Source organism: Saccostrea echinata, unplaced genomic scaffold (assembly GCF_033153115.1).
Source record: "Saccostrea echinata isolate AGI-Se365-2 ecotype Australia unplaced genomic scaffold, CSIRO_AGI_Sech_v1 ptg000036l, whole genome shotgun sequence".
Lineage (NCBI taxonomy): Eukaryota > Metazoa > Mollusca > Bivalvia > Ostreida > Ostreidae > Saccostrea > Saccostrea echinata.
Window position 1 is genome coordinate 2,331,213 of NW_026889785.1, and position 20,968 is coordinate 2,352,180.

The 20,968-nt window shown below is 34.3% G+C and overlaps 1 pseudogene; it reads left to right on the plus strand.

Annotated features, from left to right (window-relative positions):
• The first annotated feature begins 219 nt into the window (after nucleotides 1–219).
• LOC133199774 (uncharacterized) overlaps nucleotides 220–20,968 on the plus strand; it is a 32,230-nt pseudogene continuing 11,481 nt past the window's right edge.

Sequence of the window (20,968 nt, forward strand, 5' to 3'; positions counted from 1 at the left end):
TTTTGTTACTGCCAAAGCCTCAGAATAATATGCGATTTTTCCCCATAAACATGTTTTAGAAGTAAAAAAAAATGCTCCTTAAAAATGTAAACGAGGGCGAAGATCATGCATTTGCTACTTCGTAAGATTTTCACCTTCAGTTTGCTGTAAACTAATCGTTAAAAAAAAAAACTTTTTTTTTAAATACTAAACAGTAGGCCTTAATAATTAAAGTCACTCATGACTACTCAGACAGTATGTTGTCTAGTCTATGCATCTACTTTATAAAGAAAGACTTTAATTAATAATGCATCTTCACGCTGCACGTTATTTGCAAAATACGGCAATCATTTATGACGTCAACTTTAGCGCTAGTTTTCTCGATAACGTCACAATGCACATAAGGGTGGTTTTCGCTTGACGGTCATCATATTTAAAAACATTTTTAAAGGCTTAAGGTCAAGATCTAGTAAATGAGTTTAGTCTGTCTTTTGCTGCTAGATCCATTATGACGTCATAATTGATTTTATCTTATTTTTTCCCGTATTTTACGGCTATAACAGAATTAAGTAGAAAATGACACATTTCCATGGAATTCAATTTGAAATCATTTCTAAAGGAACCCCGATACCTATATTCAATTTAATATCATTTTAAAGAAGAGATCAAAAAGATATGAAAAACCGTTTCCTGAGAGACTGTAGGCAATATTGATATATTTTGTTTGTCTGAGATGGAGAAAACTCCCATTTTTATACCTGATTTTCTTCATTTTTCATTGAAAGGGGCAGTTTAAAATAAGTTTTTTTCATTGCGTTTATCTAAACATTTTGACCCGATACACCTCAATTTATTTAGCTATAATTGTAAAAGATAAATAAAGGAAGTTGTTTCTCAAATTTGAGAAATCTGTAGGCACTCTTTATTTACTAGATCTTGACCTTAAACGGACTTCACAGATCAATTCATGAATGCGATTGACCCCACGGGAAAATCACACAATTTGGAGAAATTATCGGCTTTGAATGTATTTCATATTAACAAACTATCCACGTCAGGTGCCTGAGAACAATACTTCACAAGTATCTGTGTCTAACACAGCCATTTTAAGTTACATTTTACATAAAGGAGATTGGCGAACATAGCGTGCAGAAAGCCTATAGCTTCAGATATATAAAAATCATGTTCAGTTTGTGAATTTAGTAAAGTTCTCAGTATTGAAATTTAGGAAATTATAATAAAACTTTTCTCTATTCTTTTACTAAAAAAATTAATGTGGTATTCGTGGGGTTCGGACCCTAGCAATAAAAATCCTGAGTATCATTTTCTTTCGAGACTTGCACGCTAACCACTAAACTACACAAATGGCATTTAAATTATGTTTGTGATATGCCCCTTGACTTAATGGACTTAAGTTTTTCTCGAAAAGATGCGAATGTTATGTCATAAAAGTATATTTTTAAGGTGTAGTGGGTCATTGCTCCATATTTTTTGGTAACCAAAAAATGTATATTTTTATGCAAACTTTGAGGATTATCTTTCAAAAAGGTGGAGCAAAGACCCACTCATATCGAAAAAATAGTGTTATAGTATGAGAAAATGACTCTTTTTGCCCGCTTAAGTGTGTGTCTAATATTTCACAAGCAAATAATTTCAATCTTTGAGATTTTCTCGCAAATTCTACAGATTTTACATAAAGTATATTTTAATGTTAGACGAAATATCGAGGAAAATTTTGATATAAATGAGATTAAATTTTTTCATCTTCACGTTTGTCAACAAAAATGCTCCGGCGCAAGGGCATGCTCTATTTTATTTAACTGAAACAAGTCATATTTAGAAACAAAATATTCCAAACAATCCTGGTATTGCTGCACAAATATCAACAGCTCAGTTGTATAATTTCTATTTGTAAAGTTTTAAGTTGAATCAGGGTAAAAATGTACAGTCCGGTATAAGTTTCCTCAAATTCCGATCAAATGAGAAAATGCCTAGGATTTGTGCAGCAGTTTTATTAATCTATAGAATATTCTTCTTAGCATTATACAATTCTTATGTAAAATTAAATAGGGTAATCCCTTGCGCCGAAGCTGTTTTGTTGATGTGTTTTATTGCCTCCAGTAGGTAAGAACAATGATGTCATAATGACGTCATAATGTGTACTGGCTATTTAACATATCGTGGGTACCAAGTATGCATAAGAAAATAAATCAAAATTTTCTCTGAATAATAAATATACCTCTCATGCATTTTATTAGCTCATTTGCATAGAAACGCCTATACCTAGCCTTAACTCACATGCGGTTATAAATATCATGTATCAGTGAATTATCTCAAGAAGGAAAACTCTTGCGTAGTCTTTGCCAACCAAAAACAAAATTCATTTTCAGAAAATGTTCCGAATATTCGACTATCGTTCGAATAATGCAATAGAATAATCGGCTACAAAAATATTTATAGCTAAATCATTTCTAAAATGATCATCATTTACAATTTCAATGATTCTGTTTTTTTAGCTCACCTGAGCCGAAGGCTCAAGTGAGCTTTTCTAATTGAAATTTGTCCGTTGTCTGTCGTCGGCGTCGTTGGCGTCGTCGTTGTTGTTGTCGTAAACTTTTCACCTTTTCATCTTCTCCAGAACTACTGGGCCAATTTCAATCAAACTTGGCACAAAGTATCCTTGGGTGAAGGGGATTCAAGTTTGTTCAAATGAAGGGCCAAGCCCTCCTCCAAGGGGAGATAATTACGAAATGGCAAAAAATTAATGGCATTATTGAAAAATCTTCTCAAGAACCAATGGGCCAGGAAAGATGAAACTCATGTGGAATTATTGTCAGGTAGTGTAGATTCAAGTTTGTTCAAATCATGACCCAGGGGGGTAGGATGGGGCCACAATGGACGATCAAAGTTTTACATAGGGATATATAGGAAAAATCTTCAGAAATCTTCTTCTCAAGAACAGCAAAGCTATGATTGGTAATATTTATATGGAAGCATCCTCAGGTGGTGTAGATTCAAGTTTGTTCAAATCATGACCCCCGGGGGTAGGGTGGGGCCACAATGGACGATCAAAGTTTTACACAGGAATAATAGGAAAAATCTTCAAAAATCTTCTTCTCAAGAACAGCAAAGCTATGATTGGTCATATTTATATGGAAGCATCCTCAGGTGGTGTAGATTCAAGTTTGTTCAAATCATGACCCCCGGGGGTAGGGTGGGGCCACAATGGATGATCAAAGTTTAACATAGGTGTATAAAGGAAAAATCTTCAAAAATCTTCTTCTCAAGAACAGCAAAGCTATGATTGGTAATATTTATATGGAAGCATCCTTAGGTGATGTGGGTTCAAGTTTGTTCAAATCATGATTCCTGGGGGTAGGGTGGGGCCACAATGGAAGATTAAAGTTTAACATAGGAGTATATAGGAAAAATCTTCAAAAATCTTCTTCTCGAGAACAGCAAAGCTATGATTGGTAATATTTATATGGAAGTATCCTCAGGTGATGTGGGTTCAAGTTTGTTCAAATCATGACCCCCGGGGGTAGGGTGGGGCCACAATGGAAGACTAAAGTTTAACATAGGAGTATATAGGAAAAATCTTCTTCTCAAGAACAGCAAACTTATGATTGGTCATATTTATTTGGAAGCACCCTTAGGTGGTGTAGATTCAAGTTTGTTCAAATCATGACCCCCGGGGGTAGGGTGGGGCCACAATTGACGATCAAAGTTTTACATAGGAATATATAGGAAAAATCTTCAAAAATCTTCTTCTCAAGAACAGCAAAGCTATGATTGGTAATATTTATATGGAAGCATCCTCAGGTGGTGTAGATTCAAGTTTGTTCAAATCATGACCTCCAGGGGCCACAATGAAAGTTCAAACTTGTAGAGAAAAAAGTCACAGTTAGTCAAAAAATCATGTAAGCATCCTTAGTTAGTGTAGATTTAACTTTGTTCAAATCATACCCCCCACTCCCTTTTAGGGGTAGGTTGGGACCACTTATGCATTTAAGCTTTTCAATACTAAACTGATTTTTCTTCTTTTCCTAGCCACAGTGCTCAGGTGAGCGATGTGGCCCCTGGGCCTCTTGTTTTTTTTTTTACTTTTTCTTTATTTATCTAATGAAAAATTAATTTGTTGGTTTATTTCAACCTTTCACTGAATGAAGATAACGAACAGTGATCGATCTAAAAAAAAAAATCTATAAACCATACAATTCCTTGGAGAAAATAAAGCATAAAACACGGACCTCTGGAATCGGACTTACCACAATTCCTACTTTGCTATTTTTAATTTTTTTCGTTGGTGATTTCAAATAATCAAAACCTTGATATTTCAGTTACAATGTCAAGGCCAGGGAGCTTATTTAGTGGAGATCGAATCTAAGGAAGAGAATGATTGGATTAATGACAACATAGCACCAGGTATGTTATAATCTGACCATGGTATATATTAACAATGCAAGGTGTATGTTTGACAATGGCATGATAATGTTTGATAATGGTAGAATATATCTGAACATGATTATAATGTTTGAATACAGTATAATTTTCACACAAGTATAATATTAATGACAATGTGATATTTTGAATGATAGAATGTTAAATTTGACTACATGATATTTTTCACATTGTTATCGGTATGTGTTTGACTGTGGTATTTTTTAGCAGCCAATGATGAAAAGCAGAACAAAGCACATTGTGTGCATGCTGATTCATGGTAGTTATAGCCGGAGGTTACTGGCTTTGTTAATATTTTTAAGTGTGAATAAATTTTGTCACTATTATCATTTTGCTTTAGAGTTTCTAGCTAAAACTGCCTGTGTCTTTCATAGAGTTTAATGCCCTGTTCACACGGAGAGTTTAATTCGAATTAAACGTAAGTTACTGCGGATTAAATTTGATCCGCGTTCACACGGAGAATTTAATGCGAATTAGTTTAATTCGAATTAGTTTACTGCGCATTAAATTACTTCGCATTAGCTCCGTGTGAACGCTAAGCGAAGCTAATTCGAATTAAATTTTGACGCATGCGTAAGGGCAGAATTAAGTCACAGACCACATGTCAATGGTCAAATATAGGTACTTGTGCCAATTTTGAGTGGAAAACAAAGGAAAATTGTGCTAATCACTAAAATGTGTACAGACACTATGACATTACGTCAAATGTATATCTGCTCTGCACAATATGACGTGATTTGTAAATGACGTCATAATAGCCTCACTGAATAGACTTGTTGTAAAAATAAAATTATAATTCGCATTAGTTTACTTCGCATTTAATAGCTGTCGTGTGAACGCAATTTAATTCGCATTAGTTTAATTCGCATCATTTTACTTCGCATTAATTTACTGCGAATTAAACTCTCCGTGTGAACAGGGCATAATTCCTGTAAGCAGGCATCCATCACGATCACGACATCATCCCCGTCTTTGTTGTGCACCAGTCATGGCCTACCATTGATCTGGCTCTATTGCGTTGTTCTTTAGAGTTTGATATGGCCATTTCATCCAACAAAATAACCCATGTCCCTTTCTTTTGTTTGTAGCACAATGTTTGAAAAGATATTGGGAATGTGGTATTTGGACTGGGGGATCTGACGTTGACAGTGAAGGCTCGTTTTTCTGGAGCGGGAGCAGGAACGGTCTGGACTTTACTTACTGGAAGGACGAGGAACCAAACAACGCGGGAAACACAGAACACTGTCTTCTAATCCTGTTTCCAAGAGAAAGGTGGATTGATGGGAATTGTATCACGCCACATCTGTATCTCTGTGAGAAGTCATTATAACGTGTTCTATCATAAGTTTGTGAGAAATGAATTTGTTTGCATGAGAAGATATGTCAGTCAGTTCTGTTTGTCATTTTGTAAAAGATCTTCAGTGGAAAAAATATATATTTGATTATAAGGCCTCATAAATTTAAAATTTAGATTCTCATCCTAATTTGCTAAAAAAGGGGGGCGGGTGGGCGGATTTTATTTTTTAAAGTATCAACAAAACATTCGTACACGTAATTTTTACATTATGTTAATGCCAATATGAATAGATTTATTTATTGTTACCATATTCTTTTAAATATCTACAGAAGATTCTTGTTATAGAAAATTAAAATATTTATAGTTTTATTAACAAATTATCAAGTACACAGATACCTGGATACGGCACACGCCAAACAAAATGAGGTGCTGATCCTAATAAATTGCATACGTATGTTTTCTCATCGGCCTTTCCCCATATACCTTATAGTTTTACCAACAACTCCTTCTGTTCTGTGTGATATACAGATATCACAGATTTCCATTGTCCTCATACATTCAATCATTCTTGAGACTTGACATGTTCGACATTAAAATATATCATATTTGCAAAACAGGATTGTGTAAATCTGTAAAGTATTCTACTGAAAAGCCTAGGCCTGAACAGTTTTAAGATTTAACATTTCCTTAGCACTATTATTCTCTAAAGTCTTTGAACGATGTTTTATTTTTTTTAATGCAAAATCACATACAACTAGAGATCGTTATTTTAAACTTGACCATGTGTATTTTCTTCGTCTGTTTTTACTTGGTTAAAATCTCTTTAAAAACTTGCCCATGCCAGTGATGGTATCTAGATGTGTTTATATGTTATTTTTGCTTTTCTGCCTTCTCTTTACTGACAAAATATCTTTTCCTTGCATATTTAAACTGCTTTTATTGCCGATTTTTCTCCATTCTTCACATAGTTTTTTTGCTATAAATAGCGCCACGCGACTTTTAATACAGACGGGAGATAACTCTTAAATTTTGACCCAGATTCTTGCTGAATAAAAATACATGAAAATAATATGTTTGGCACCTAAAAAGCAAAATAAAAAACGACGGGGCGGGGCACTTTGAGAGGGGCGGGCGGGGATGAGAATCTAAAGATTAATTTTACCTGGCCTAAACGTACAAATGTCATTTTATTTATTATCATTATTAATGTCTTCTGACGTTCTTTTAATCTAATGTTAAGGAATAATAAAGAAAAGAATATAGACAAGAGGCCCAGGGGCCACATCGCTCACCTGAGCACTCTGGCTAGGAAAAAGCAGAAATCAGTTCAGTCTTGAAAAGTTTTGATATAAAAGTGGTTCAAGGGGGGAGGGGGGTAATTTGAACTTGAATCTATACTTCAAAGGGATGCTTTTGAATTAATATGACAACTAATGCTGTTTTTAGGAAGACAATTCTTATTGATATATCATTTGTATTCCTTTGTATAACTATGTTCCCCTGTTATGGCCCCTCTATTCTCCTGGGGGGTTATGATTGGAACAAAATTTGAATCTACATTACCTGAGGATGCTTGCATTTAAATATGACTTATTATTGCTTTGCTGTTCCTCAGAGTTTTCCTGTATATTCCTATTTAAAACTTTGATCATCCATTGTGGCCCCACCCTACCCCTGGGGGTCATGATTTGAACAAACTTGAATCTTCACTACCTGAGGATACTTCCATATAAATATGACCAATCATGGCTTTGCTGTTCTTGAGAAGAAGATTTTTAAAGAATTTTCCTATATATTCCTATGTAAAACTTTGATCGCTCATTGTGGCCCCACCCTACCCCCGGGGGTCATGATTTGAACAAACTTGAATCTACACTACCTGAGGATGCTTCCATATAAGTTTCATATTTTCAAGCACAGTGGTTCTTGAGAAGAAGATTTTTAAATGATGGCATTAATTTTTCATGAATTCATAATTATCTCCTCTTGGAAGAAGGCGTGGCCCTTCATTTGAACAAACTTGAATCCCATTCACCCAAGGATACTCTGTGCCAAGTTTGGTTGAAATTGGCCCAGTAGTTCTGGAGAAGAAGATGAAATTGTGAAAAGTTTACAACGCTGACGACAGACAACGGACAAATTTTGATCAGAGAAGCTCACTTGAGCCTTCGGCTCAGGTGAGCTAAAAAGATTATGTCAATCACGCCCAAAGACGAAGGGTAAACCTCAATCAGAAAGAAAAAACTGACGTGAGCTTTAAACTTTTTTGACTAACTTTTCAATGACACATCCTGGGGAACAAGATTCCTCAAATGACAAAATTTGACTATCCTGTTTCTATCACCTATTATACTTTGCAAAAAAATTATTATTTTGGGTCCATATGTAATTGACTGTAAGACCTGTTGCCAAAACTTGATGCGGTGAATAAATTTTAATCTTCATTTACTAAAATACCTATGTTTACCAGACGTCTCTGTAACTGTAAGGCAGAAGTTTGACTTAAAACTATGGCAACAGCAATAAACTAGAGGTACCATGAGCACTGAGCTCACAAAATGATACCCCGGCCTCCCTGTTTTGCTATGGGAGACCCACAGTAAGTGTCCCATCAAAATATAAAATAGGAAGTGCACAATGGCTTAAAGTAAATATTTTGTAAAAGTATCATGAGATTTTATTCAGTGGTATAGGAGGAGTTGCGGATATGAGATGGGTACCCCTCAATATCGTTGAAAGAATGACAGTGCCTGTTTTGCTATTGGAAACCCGAAATATGTGTCTTATCAAAAAGTAAAATAAGAGGTGCACAATGGCACTATGTAACAAAGATTTTGTTCAAGTCTCATTAAATTTTATTCAGTAGTGAAAGAGGAATTAAGGACAGACGGACATACAGACACTCGGGCGGACGGACGGACAGACAGACACCCCCATCATTATACGCCCCCGCTTTTCAAGCGGGGAGTATGACAGATTATTATACTTTCATGTTAAATACTAAAATCTGATTGGTTTAGACGCATTTAACAATCCGTAATGTTACCCTCAGCGTTAGCAACACACTTGAAAACGGGTAACATTACGAAAATATCACATGCGTTCAAATCATGCGCGTACGGTTCACCGTAGAATTCTCAAAACGTCGGTTGTGCGTTTGAAAGAAGCCGAATAAACGACGTCAATAAAAGCTTGCGTCCGATGTAGCTTACTTGAAAACAACAAACGACAGACGAAACATCCTTTAGATGATAAAGGACTTTTTGAGTAGCAAACAAACGATAGAGAGGTTGGTAAATCTTTTCCGAAGCTTTCTTATTGAGAAAAATAGAAGCGGGGAGTTTGAAAGCTTTCTAAGCGTGAACTTAACGACGATCTCCGAATTTTTTTTATGACATTCGAAATCAATAAGACATTCAGTATAATAAAATAAATAGTGCACGTTTTTTTTTAGGATAACAGTTGAAATTGACACCCCTCGGAAAACCATTGTCAACCTCCGCTGACGCGTCGGTTGACAATGGTTTTCCTTGGGGTGTCAATTTCAACTGTTACCCTCAAAAACGTGCACTATTTATATAATAATGATCCTCGGTTTAGTATCTTTCTTAGTAAATTTAATTGCAACTGGGTAAAAAGAGTAGAAGGAGCAGCATTTTGAAAAATTTCACAGAAATTTCTGTTTTTCATTTTGAAATAATTTCAAAGCTATTTCTATTTTCAGTAAGCATGGTAACACCGTTCATCAAAATCAAACATAAATGAATTTTGTACCTTAGTGTAGTCTACGTGTGTGTATCAAGTTATTATTGAAATCGGACTAAAACTGTAGGAGGAGTAGGGTTTTGAAAGAATTTCAAATTGATTGTAAGTAAATCTACGAGTTCCATTTTTATTGAAAAAACAGCTGTCTATGATGTCAAAAAGCTTTGACTGTAATTTATCATGGGGAATGATTGTATATACAATGTTGAAAATCGTACGTTTGTAATCTTAAACGAAGGATTGTGATAAATAATTACATGTACTGGGCAAAGAGGAATGAAAACAAACACGTTCCTGTCAAAACTTATAAATATTCATGTATGAAAGAATTAACATCGCGTAATAAATATACAACTCGCTTTTAAATATACGATCAAGTATTGATGCCAAAAAATTCTAATCGTCTGATGCTGCACGGCGCGGTGAAAAAATCTAATGAAGCTGCACTGGCGTGCTTGAAGAAAATATACTTCAGTTCATCAAATTTTTGCGACACATTTTCGCGGGATGGGTATTTGGGCTTTATTAGCGCGGGACAAAATTTAACGAATTCTTGACATTGTTGTCTATAATCTATACCAATAAAGAACGAAATTTTCGCGAGCAGACTGTCTCCCACAATTACGTGTATATAAAATTCTCGCGAATAAAAAGTGTAGTCCAATGATTTTTAATATATACTTTGTAAAAATTTTTTACTCTATATCTTATTATAGTTCACTGGGTGCGAGACAAACACTCACTAATCTTATAATGCACAAGGAATAACTTTAAACACTCGCGTAGGTGTGAGACTAACCCTAATAAGTCGAAAAGTGTGCGAGAATCTAAATAATTTCTCGACTGGATAATGATTTATTTAAAAAAATAAATAAATTTCATGTGTACACAGTATTTATTTAAAAAAAAAATAGGAAGTTGAGATTAACCTTTGAAATGGTAATGTTTGATTAAACCTGCCTTCAGGAGTGCATTTTTTGACCCCCGCTTTCGCGAAAGCGAGGAGACATCAAGTCTCATTTATCTGTAAGTCTGTCTGTTTGTCATAAAAACTTTTACCTTGGTCCTAACTTTTGAATTTGAAGAGAAAGGGCTTTCATATTTCGCTTGTACATTACCTGCGACAAGATCTTTCCAAAGGAACTATGTATTGGCCCTGTGATCTTAACCCAGAAGTTTGACCTAATTTTCAAAAATCTTAACATCGACGAAAATTTTGAATGAGAGACAGGGTGTTCATATTTGACAAGTACATTATCTGTGTTAAAAAGTTTCTTAGCGTACTATGATATTCGACACCGTGACCTACACCTTTGACCTAATTTTTATAAGTTTTATCATTGCTGCAAACCTTTGAAGGAGCGTGCTTTACCCATGACAAGTGTTTCCAAATGTATTATGACTTTTGACACCAAGACCTTAACGTGAAATATATGGAAATAACGAACAGTATTTAAGCCGAATAGCCCGTTTAAACAATACAAATCAGGAGCAGAGCAAACACGGACCTCTAAGACATCAGAGGTAGGTTCAGGTGCCATGTAGGAGTAAGCATCCCTTGCCGACCGGACACACCCGCCGTGTGCTGCTAGCGCTTGTCATGATCGGGAAATAACGAGAAAATCCGTAGACAATAGTGTGTAAATACTTAGTTTTAAAAAAATAACATTGCTGATAACTTTTGATTGAGAGAAGATAGGTCATTTACATTTAAAATGTGCCTTACCTGTTTCAAGGGTTTTTCGAATGTACACTGGTTTTTTTTGACCTCGTGACCTTGACTTTAAAGGACAAGATGGGCTAAGACCCCTTTTTGGCCCCTGGTTTGGGGGTGTCTTTAAGAATGGTTCAACAGTTTTTCAATAAAAACCTGTTGTCACCCCTGCCACAAAAAAGGGTATTGGTTCTACGTTATGGGATACACAGAGGTCACAGGAACGTCAGAAAATATGTCAATTTCCGAATTTTCTCATTTTATGATAATTTTCATCGACTTTACAGCACATTTTGTTCAAGAAGACATAGAGCACAAGCTTGCCTATCTAGCAAATTTATATATTTCATACACTAGTATCAGATGCATGTTGTGTATAAAAGTCTCAGATAGGCAAGCTTGTGCTCTATGTTTCTCGAAGTGAAAAGTATCTCAAATTTGAGAAAATTCCACCAGATTTGAGGAAAATCGGGAAAATATCCTACTTCTGCACCCTCTTGTGGCCTACGTATAAGCTTTGAATCAAAATTAGTGCTGGTTTTGAAACAAGCATCATTTTATGTTCTTAATCACAATATAAACTGTGTTCTAATTTTTACATCAAATAAGGGGCCAGAATCGACCCTTACCATACCTTGTCCTTTATCCAAATCTTTTTCAAATTAATTTTACATTGGTAATACCTTTTGGATGAGAGAAGGTGGACCTGTCATATATTTTCATGTACATTACCTATGACAACACCTTTCAGAAAGGTACATCATTAGCTCACTTGAGCCGAAGCCTCAAGTAAGCTTTTCTGATTGAAAATTGTCCGTTGGCTGTCGTCGTTGTCGTAAGCCTTTCACATTTTCATCTTCTTCTCAAGAACCACGGGGCCAATTTCAACCAAACTTGCCACAAAGTATCCTTGGGTAAAGGGGATTCAAGTTTGTTCAAGTGAAGGGCCACGCCTTCTTCCAAGGGGAGATAACAATGAATTCGTGAAAAATTAATGGCATCATTTAAAAATCTTCTTCTCAAGAACCACTGTGCTTGGAAATATGAAAATTATGTGGAAGCATCCTCAAGTAGTGAAGATTCAAGTTTGTTCAAATCAATACCCCCGGGGGTAGGGTGGGGCCACAATGGGCGATCAAAGTTTTAAATAGAAATATATATGAAAATTCTTTAAAAATCTTCTTCTCAAGAACAGCAAAGCCATGATTGGTCATATTTATATGGAAGCATCCTCAGGTCGTGTAGATTCAAATGTGTTAAAATCATGATCCCGGGGTAGGGTGGGGCCACAATGCGGGATCAAAGTTTTATATTGGAATATATAAGAAAAATCTTTAAAAATCTTCTTCTCAAGAACAGCAAAGCCATGATTGGTCATATTTGAATGGAATCCTCAGGTAATGCAGATTCAAATTTGTTCAAATCATGACCCCCAGGAGAATAGAGGGGCCATAGCAGGGGATAATGGTTATACAAAGGAATACAAAGGATTTATCAATAAAAATTTTCTTCCTAAGAACAGCAAAGCCATTACTTGTCATATTAATTCAAAAGCATTCCTATGAAGTATAGATTCAAGTTAGTTCAAATCAACCCCCCCCCCAACCACTTTTATATTTAAACTTTTCAAGACTGAACTGATTTCTGCTTTTCCCTAGCCAGAGTGCCCAGGTGAGCGATGTGGCCCCTGGACCTCTTGCTTTGATCTCATAACCCTGACCTAGAATTTTGACCAATTCATTAAAAATTTTAACTTTGGCCATAACTTTTACGCCAGAAGAGATGAGGCTTTCACAATTTTTTTTTCATATGTGCATTGCATGTGATAAGATCTCTTGGATTGTATTTTGATATTTGACCTCACGACTTTGATCTTTAAGAATGATGCAGTTATGAGAAGCTTTAATCTTTCCATAGCTGTTATTAAGAGCCACTCTCTATAAGCACCAAAATATCTGAATAATCGGTGGAAAGGTGATGTTACAAATTTTGCTCAAATTTTATAATCGATACTTATACAACACCCATTCTTGAAATTTAGCAAAAAAAAATTTTTTGGAAGGGCCGTTACCATGGTAACCACATATCACTAAATATGGCCTCCTAAGTGCCTTTCACGGCACTGTTTTTGACATTTTTTAAACTAATAAAATTAAAACACCAATATAGTTAAATAAGAAATAAATATATCTGCTTCAGAACTAGACTGAAAGCAACAAAAATGATGCAAATAATTAATATCTGACTATCATCTTTGCATTTTATTTAATCACAAAAATATCAATATTGTGCTAAATTCATTAATATTGGAAAAATGCTTTTTTAATACATTTTTGAGCATTTATTTAAGAAAAATGCAGCGACAGATTTCCATCTCAATTGAGTATAATGTGAATTTGACATTGAGGGAAAAAATACTGAAAAATGAAAGTTGTGTTTTTTCTTAAAGGCAAAAAAAAATGACTTTCAAAATTGTTGCCATGGCAACATCAAAAATATTCCAAGACAGATTTATTTAAGTTTATATAATTTTTTTGGATTAAAAAATGCTGGAAAAACTAAAATATGGAACAATCTTACAAATATTAGTCCAGAATTTTAATTTTTAAATAAATTTTACTAGTTGTCATGGCAACTATGTTCATTTACAATGCTTTTATTGTAAATACAGACATGGGATCTTCACATTGTGCCTCACTTCATAACAAAAAAAAGTCAGTCAGCTCAACATCAATTAAACTGATAATTTCATAAGAAATTCTTAATACATGTATGTTAATGTGTTCATCGTTAAATGCATGGTTGCCATGGCAACCTTTCAAACTTTCATCTTATAATATATAATATGCTATATAATGTTCTATACGTATGAGTTATAGTTAGAATACTGGTCTCTTTAAGATCAGACAGAGGGTGAATCATGGTAAAATAATTCAATCAATATCACATTTATTCATCATATGAAATAATGTTTAGAAGAGGAATATATCATAGTTTATTCTGAAAAATTCGAGTGGTTGCTATGGAAATAGCCATGTTGAATTTTCCTTAGCAACAAGTCTTCCAACAGCTGTTTAGACAAGGGATTAAAGAGCATGTTTTTTCATTTGACAGCAAGAAACCAAAATTAGATCTATATGAGTGTGTTTATATTTTTTTCTTTGGTATGAAAATTTTATTATGTTTATTAATATGTTTTTGTGCCCCCGTTATCGAGATTTGGGGGTATATACATGTAGTTTTTTCCCCGTCCGCCAGTCTGTCTGTGTGTATGCCTGCAAAAACTTTAAACATTGTCCTATTTGCCCATAAATTTTGATTGTTGGAGCTATGGCTTTCATACTCCACATGTGTATTTCCTCTGGTAAGACCTTTCTTTGGGTACCAACATATTTGACATCGTGACCTTGGAGTTTGACCTAATTTTGAAATTAACCTTGTCCATAATTTTTGAACAGTTGGAGATGGGGCGTTCATACTTCATGTATATTCATTGTGACAAGACCTTTCCATAGATATAAATTATTTTGACCCTTTGACCTTGGAGTTTGACCCACTTTAAAAACTTTAACCTTGGAAATAACATTTGGGCAGGGCCTTCATGTTTCTTAAGTGTATTCCACGTAACAAGACCTCCCCATGGATACCAACAATATTGACCTTGGAGGTTGACCTACTTTTGATAACCTTTAAACTTGGCCATACCTTTTGAACAGTTGTTGCTAGGGTTTTAATATTTCACATGTGTATTTCTTATTACAAGGCCTTCCCCTTGATATCGATAATTTGACCTTTTGACCTTGGAGTTTGACCAACATTTAAAAACTTTAACCTTGGCCATAAAACTTTTAAATGGTTAGTGCTTGGGCTTCCATATTTCACAGGTAAATTCACTGAGACAAGTCCTTTCTTTAGGCAAGAACGTCTTTCATCCCTTGACCTTGGAGTCTGACTTGCATTTGAGAAACTTTAACTTTCGCCAAAAACTGTCATATGGGGGCATCAGTGTTTCAGAAATACATCTTGTTCTGTTTTGTGCTATCCGTACATTAATACAACTGCATGATGAGCAGTATTTTATTAATGCATGGCTGCATAGATCATTTACTAGTCACTTCTAGCTCAGAAACACCAACATTTTAGTTAGTGCTTACACTTAATACAGACTCTTCTGTATGGAAATTTTAGCATTATGAAGACTTCTCTTTCTGTACATGTGTATGTGTGAACATTCTGTTCCTCTTTCATTTTTATTAAAGGAAGCTTATAATATCCTTGTCAGAAGTGGTTGTTTTGAAAAAAAAATAGAACAAATCTGGTTTTGGAAATATGATAAATATGTTTTTTATTCAGTTAAAACAATTTGATATTGTATTCAATGTTGACAGACATTTTGGCATCAAGCTGTTTACAAGGAGAATGGCCGATTACTAGTACCATAACTGATTGAACTCTAAAAAACAGGATTTTACATCAGAATTAAAACTGTAAAAGGAGAAGTCTATTACTGCATCCCACTTACATGTGCAATCACACAGGAGACTGTACATGAAAATCTATATGGAAAATTTAAAGAACAATAGGGTGCAACCATCATTGGTACAAGTTTTCCTCTCTCTTAATGTTTGGTGGCAGACTGTGAAAAACAGTCTTACATGCTCCCTGGGATACTTCACTTTGAATTTGACAAGGATCCACTTTTGGTATAGTTGGGGAAGAGATAAGTTTTCCTGCAAAATATATATTTAGATCATTATCATATTTAATTGGGAGCTGTAGAGATTTACTTATGACAACATTATCAAGTTAAAACTGACCTAAACTTAACCATTTTTTATCTATGGGATAATAAGAATAGTAACAGCAATATTTGGCCACCCAATTAACTCAAGTTATCTAAAAGTCTAGTTTAAGTTCCATTCTCAAAGTTTCTCTTTTGGTTTCACATATTTCAATTAAAGAATAAATATTAAAAATTTTTGCATATTTTTAATCAGCTTGACTATTTTCCAATTCTGTTCTTAACAAAGAAAATGTGTTGTCTTTGAGCTGTACACAATGTCATGTACTTTTATAATATTTATTCGAAATGTTTAGTGTTATTCTTCATTCAGATTTTTTATATTTTAGTTTTCCTGGACCATTTTTGTAAGCTTTCCATGCTCTTATTCTAGAAAGGGAGAATGAGAAGTTATTGCACGCTAGTAGATTTTTCTCTTTTTTTCTGTACATGCATCTACAACCACACTGACTCTGTACTTTACAGTTTTCAGAGGTTATTCAATTGCCTGGAAAAAAGAATGAAATATGCAAAAATTAAACCAAGTCATGTATTATCTTTAAAAAAAATAGTTTTATGTATAATAACCTTTTTTGCTTATCAGGAAATCTTCATTTGACCAGTTGATCATAACTAAATATTTAAAAATAACATTCAATGAAGTTACATGTATTTTACATGTAGTTATTTTACATCTCATTTGACATAGAATTTCTTATTCCTGTTTAAACTTCACCAGTGCTGGTAAATGGTGCAAAATAAAATTAAAGAGGAATGCCTCACCAAAATTTTATTTCATAGATCTTTAAGACATCTCTTCAAAGTTACGGTTTCAGCATTCAATTAAGTTAAATTATTTTATAAGGATTTTTTTTTAAATATAATTGACTAACATGTTCTCCCTAGTTGTGACTAGTTTTATGAAGATTTGAACCATAGGTTTTAAAAAATATTCATAAATTATTAATGTTTTATTTTCATAAATGTATTTTTATTTAAAAAATTAAAATGTCTTTTCAACCTTTCTTTACATTTTTATGAGACCTTCATATTTTGCACTTACCAGTATTAACAGCAAATTTTAAACCATAAAGCATTTGTTTGCAAATAGAACATTTTTTTTATTTTCTCTGAAAAAAGGCCAAAAAATCGTATAAAATAATTAAGAGCTAATATTGGTCTCTCATTGCTGAAACCATAGTTTAAAAGGGATGTCTTAAAGATCTATTAAATAAATTTCTGGTGTGGCATTCGTCCTTCAATGTAGATATGTATATGGTACCTCTTTTATTGAATGAGCTGCTAGAACATCATGGCCTTGAATGACGTATCTTCTGATAGCTGACTAAATGTAGCTGCTGTCCGATCACATGGTCCTTTGCCATTCTGGGACTCTTGCAGGTTTTATATTTTGAAAAAATCCCAACTCTATTCACCCCCTCAAATGACTCTTCTTTCACAGTAACCATCTCCACAGCAGCTGTAGAAGGGTGGTATTTAAACATGAAGTGGCTCTTCATGTTCATTAAGGTGTGGCTGAGCCTAAAAATTAATTAAGCACATTAAGCTACCCCTATCAAAGATAATGTGACAAAAATGCTGTATTTACTGTTACTAACAGATGTTTATATCTTAGAACTTAAGAAAACATTTTTAAGGCCTACATTAATTTATAGAACACAAATACACATGTCCTAATGCTAATATATATTTGATCATTCAAATAAATTAAATAATACAGTGTAAGTATATTTTTGATTATTATATTTCCAATAGACCAAAGTTAAGTATGTATCAATGCATGTCACCTTGTAATCATTGTCAGATGGTGTCTTGTATTTTTATTCATTTTATCACAATTTATTTCTTTCTAATTTCAAACATACATTCAGATGTTTGTTATTATGAAAATTCTAATGACAAGTTAAACTATAAATGTCATAATAAATGAATAATAAGTTACAAACCTGATCATTGTTTTAGATTGTCACTTTTTCTTCCTCTTCAATTGTTTCCATGAGCATTCAACTTCAGCAGACAGCTAGTGCACATAGCTAAAAGTTCAAATTTTAATTAAGTGTATTTGAGCAGATTATTAAAAGATATCTCATTCATACAAATCTTATTTTCCTAGTATATGCTTGTTAAAAATAAATACCCACATGGCCCAATTTTTAAATATAAAATTTTCAGTTAAAATTTATCGATACATTTATGTTAATTAAATCCTAATAAGAATACTGATCAGAGACAGAAATGCATACTTTAAAATAATAAATATTCAATAATTTCCATACCCTGGGGGTTCTGATAGGAACAATAAGCCCAAATCCTCTGTGTATTTTTGAGTACATCATTGACTGAGGTCGGTCTGCTGGATTTCTGCTTCTTATTGAATGATGATAATACATGGGATTCATGATAATTTATAAGAAATGGCACTTGACACGTTTTTCTTCTTCGTACATCACTTGAAGTCACTGTTTCATTTCAACGGCAGAGTAAAATGTGTGGAACAAATTTACATATTCTCAAAAGTTTCCAGCAAAATACCACATTCTGTTAGTGTTATGTCCCTATTATTCCTATCTATAGAATTCAAATTAATTACATCTTTTGAGCAAGTGGAATCTGTAGTAAAAATGAAGCTGCAAACCATTCTGTTTGTCTTCTGCTTCCAAAAACATTCCACTTTTTCACAGGAAGCATAAAAGAGTTACATGAGGGGAAATAACTCTTGATAAAATTTAACATTTTTCCCTTGGAATACAGAATTTTAACCAGGCTATATTTTCTTTATTTAAAATAACACAACTCCAATTTTTGGAAGATCAACTGGTAAAACTAAAAACTTTATACAGGGTAAGTCTTGTTGAATTGTGTCGATGCGTTTATGAGTTTCATCCACGTATGTTATAAAGAAAATATAGTGAATGTGACATAAATATGACTTGTTGGTTTCCATGGAAACAGCAATATCCAATCATTTTGTATATACCAGTGTACTGAGCTTGTAGTATATATTTATTTACCATAGTTTTATTAAAATTGATGACTATCGCTTTCCATCAAATTTTGGTGCTTATAGAGAGTGGCTCTTAATTCAATAATTTATGGGTTTTTTATATGTTGCTCAGACAAACAAGACAGTTACTAAATTTCATTAATAATTGCATTCTAGCCACAAGTACACCGAAATCGGGGGACCACAATTGTATGAATTTGCTTTGTCATATCCAATCGTTTCGTCTGAAAATCCTTAAACTTGATTGTAGTCTTGTATGACACATCGATGTCTTTTTCTTTATTCTTAAAAGAGTAAATCTTGTATATGCATCAGAAGAAAATTAACGAAGCAATAAAAACAATATCTCCCCTATACAGGGAAAGGGTTATACTAAATAAATATATTGCAAAAAGTATACAGTCAAACTTGGCAAAGCGGACACCTTTATCCGTCACCTGATGCATGCGGTCATTTTCTTTCCTCGCCATGAAAAATCCTATTATGCGCTCCTGTATGTGTCGCCGTTAGCGGCATCAAATTCCACGTAAAATCGCCATTTTACCATGTCTATAGCTAACATTTTGGCAGATGACCCTAATTGTTGCCAAGTCAGGTGATTTCCAAATGTTTTGTTACTAATGTACACACATAATTGAGCCATGGCGAGATCCAGAGAATTTAATCGGACTAATATCAATTTAAATGGTTGGGTAAGGAAATAAATTATTGAACAACACTACCAGGTAATTTCAAAAGAGTTGTTTAAGAACTGTAAGCAAGAATACTCATTTCAATTAAACAGAATGCCTTAAAAAGATGGTTGGAAAACCCTTACACTCAGCGAACAGTACGAGGCATTTAAACTTTCGTAATCAGGTTTAAGTGTCCGTGCTGTTGTTAGGGATTGATTGATTGATTGATTGTATATTGTTTTACGTCCCATTCGAGAATTTTTCACTCATATAGAGACGTCACCATATACCGGTGAAGGGCTTCAAATTTTGACCTTTACTCGGCACTCAGGGCCATTGAGCAGTGAGGGATCTTTATCGTGCCAACGCCTGCCGTGACACGGGGCCTCGGTTTTTAAGGTCTCATCCGAAGGACCCGCAACTTTCACTTCTGAGTGCCGAGCGCATGGCGAAGGAACAGTTGCTACCTATTTTTTATCGACTTAGGTCTGTCGCGGTTGAGATTCGAACTCACGACCTCCCGATCACGGAGCGAGCGCTCTACCGACTGAGCTACCGTGAACGGTGTGTTAGGTATTGAAGAAATACAAATAACTTTTTTTTTAAACGTAAAACTGAAAATCTCAGTGACATTGCTTCTAGAGATCAGTAACAGTAACACAAAACTGGTAATCTTTGATTGATTATATGTTGTTTTACGTCCCATTCGAGAATTTTTAACTCATTTACAGACGTCACCATATATTGGTGTAGGGCTTCAAATTGAGACCTATACTCGGCACTCAGGGCCATTGAGCAGTGAGGGTTCTTTATCGTGCCGATGCCTATCGTGACACGGGGCCTCGGTTTTTATAGTCTCATCCCAAAGACCCGTGACTTTCACTTCTACTGCCGGACGCTTGGCGAAAGAACAAAACTAATTATGAAGAAATCAATGAATTAACTTGGCGATGGTTCCAGGATGCCGTCTCCCGTGCCAGACCCCCATTACGCAGCTATGTTAAGGCTTCCTGAAGCTTTAAAATGCGCTCCAAACATAATATGTCATTGCGAGGTCGGTTTTGGTTTTAATTTATAAGTATTGAACTTTAGTACTTCCAATTTATATAAAGGGTTTCCTCGGCTATATATTAGCATATTTGTTATGATAACACATGACTTTGTTGATCACGTGACGGTCATTTATAATTTTTTGAAGTGTTTCATATAAATCGCTTCGGCGCAGCTGATTAACACAATAATTATTCACATTTTGTTATATAAATAAACTCAT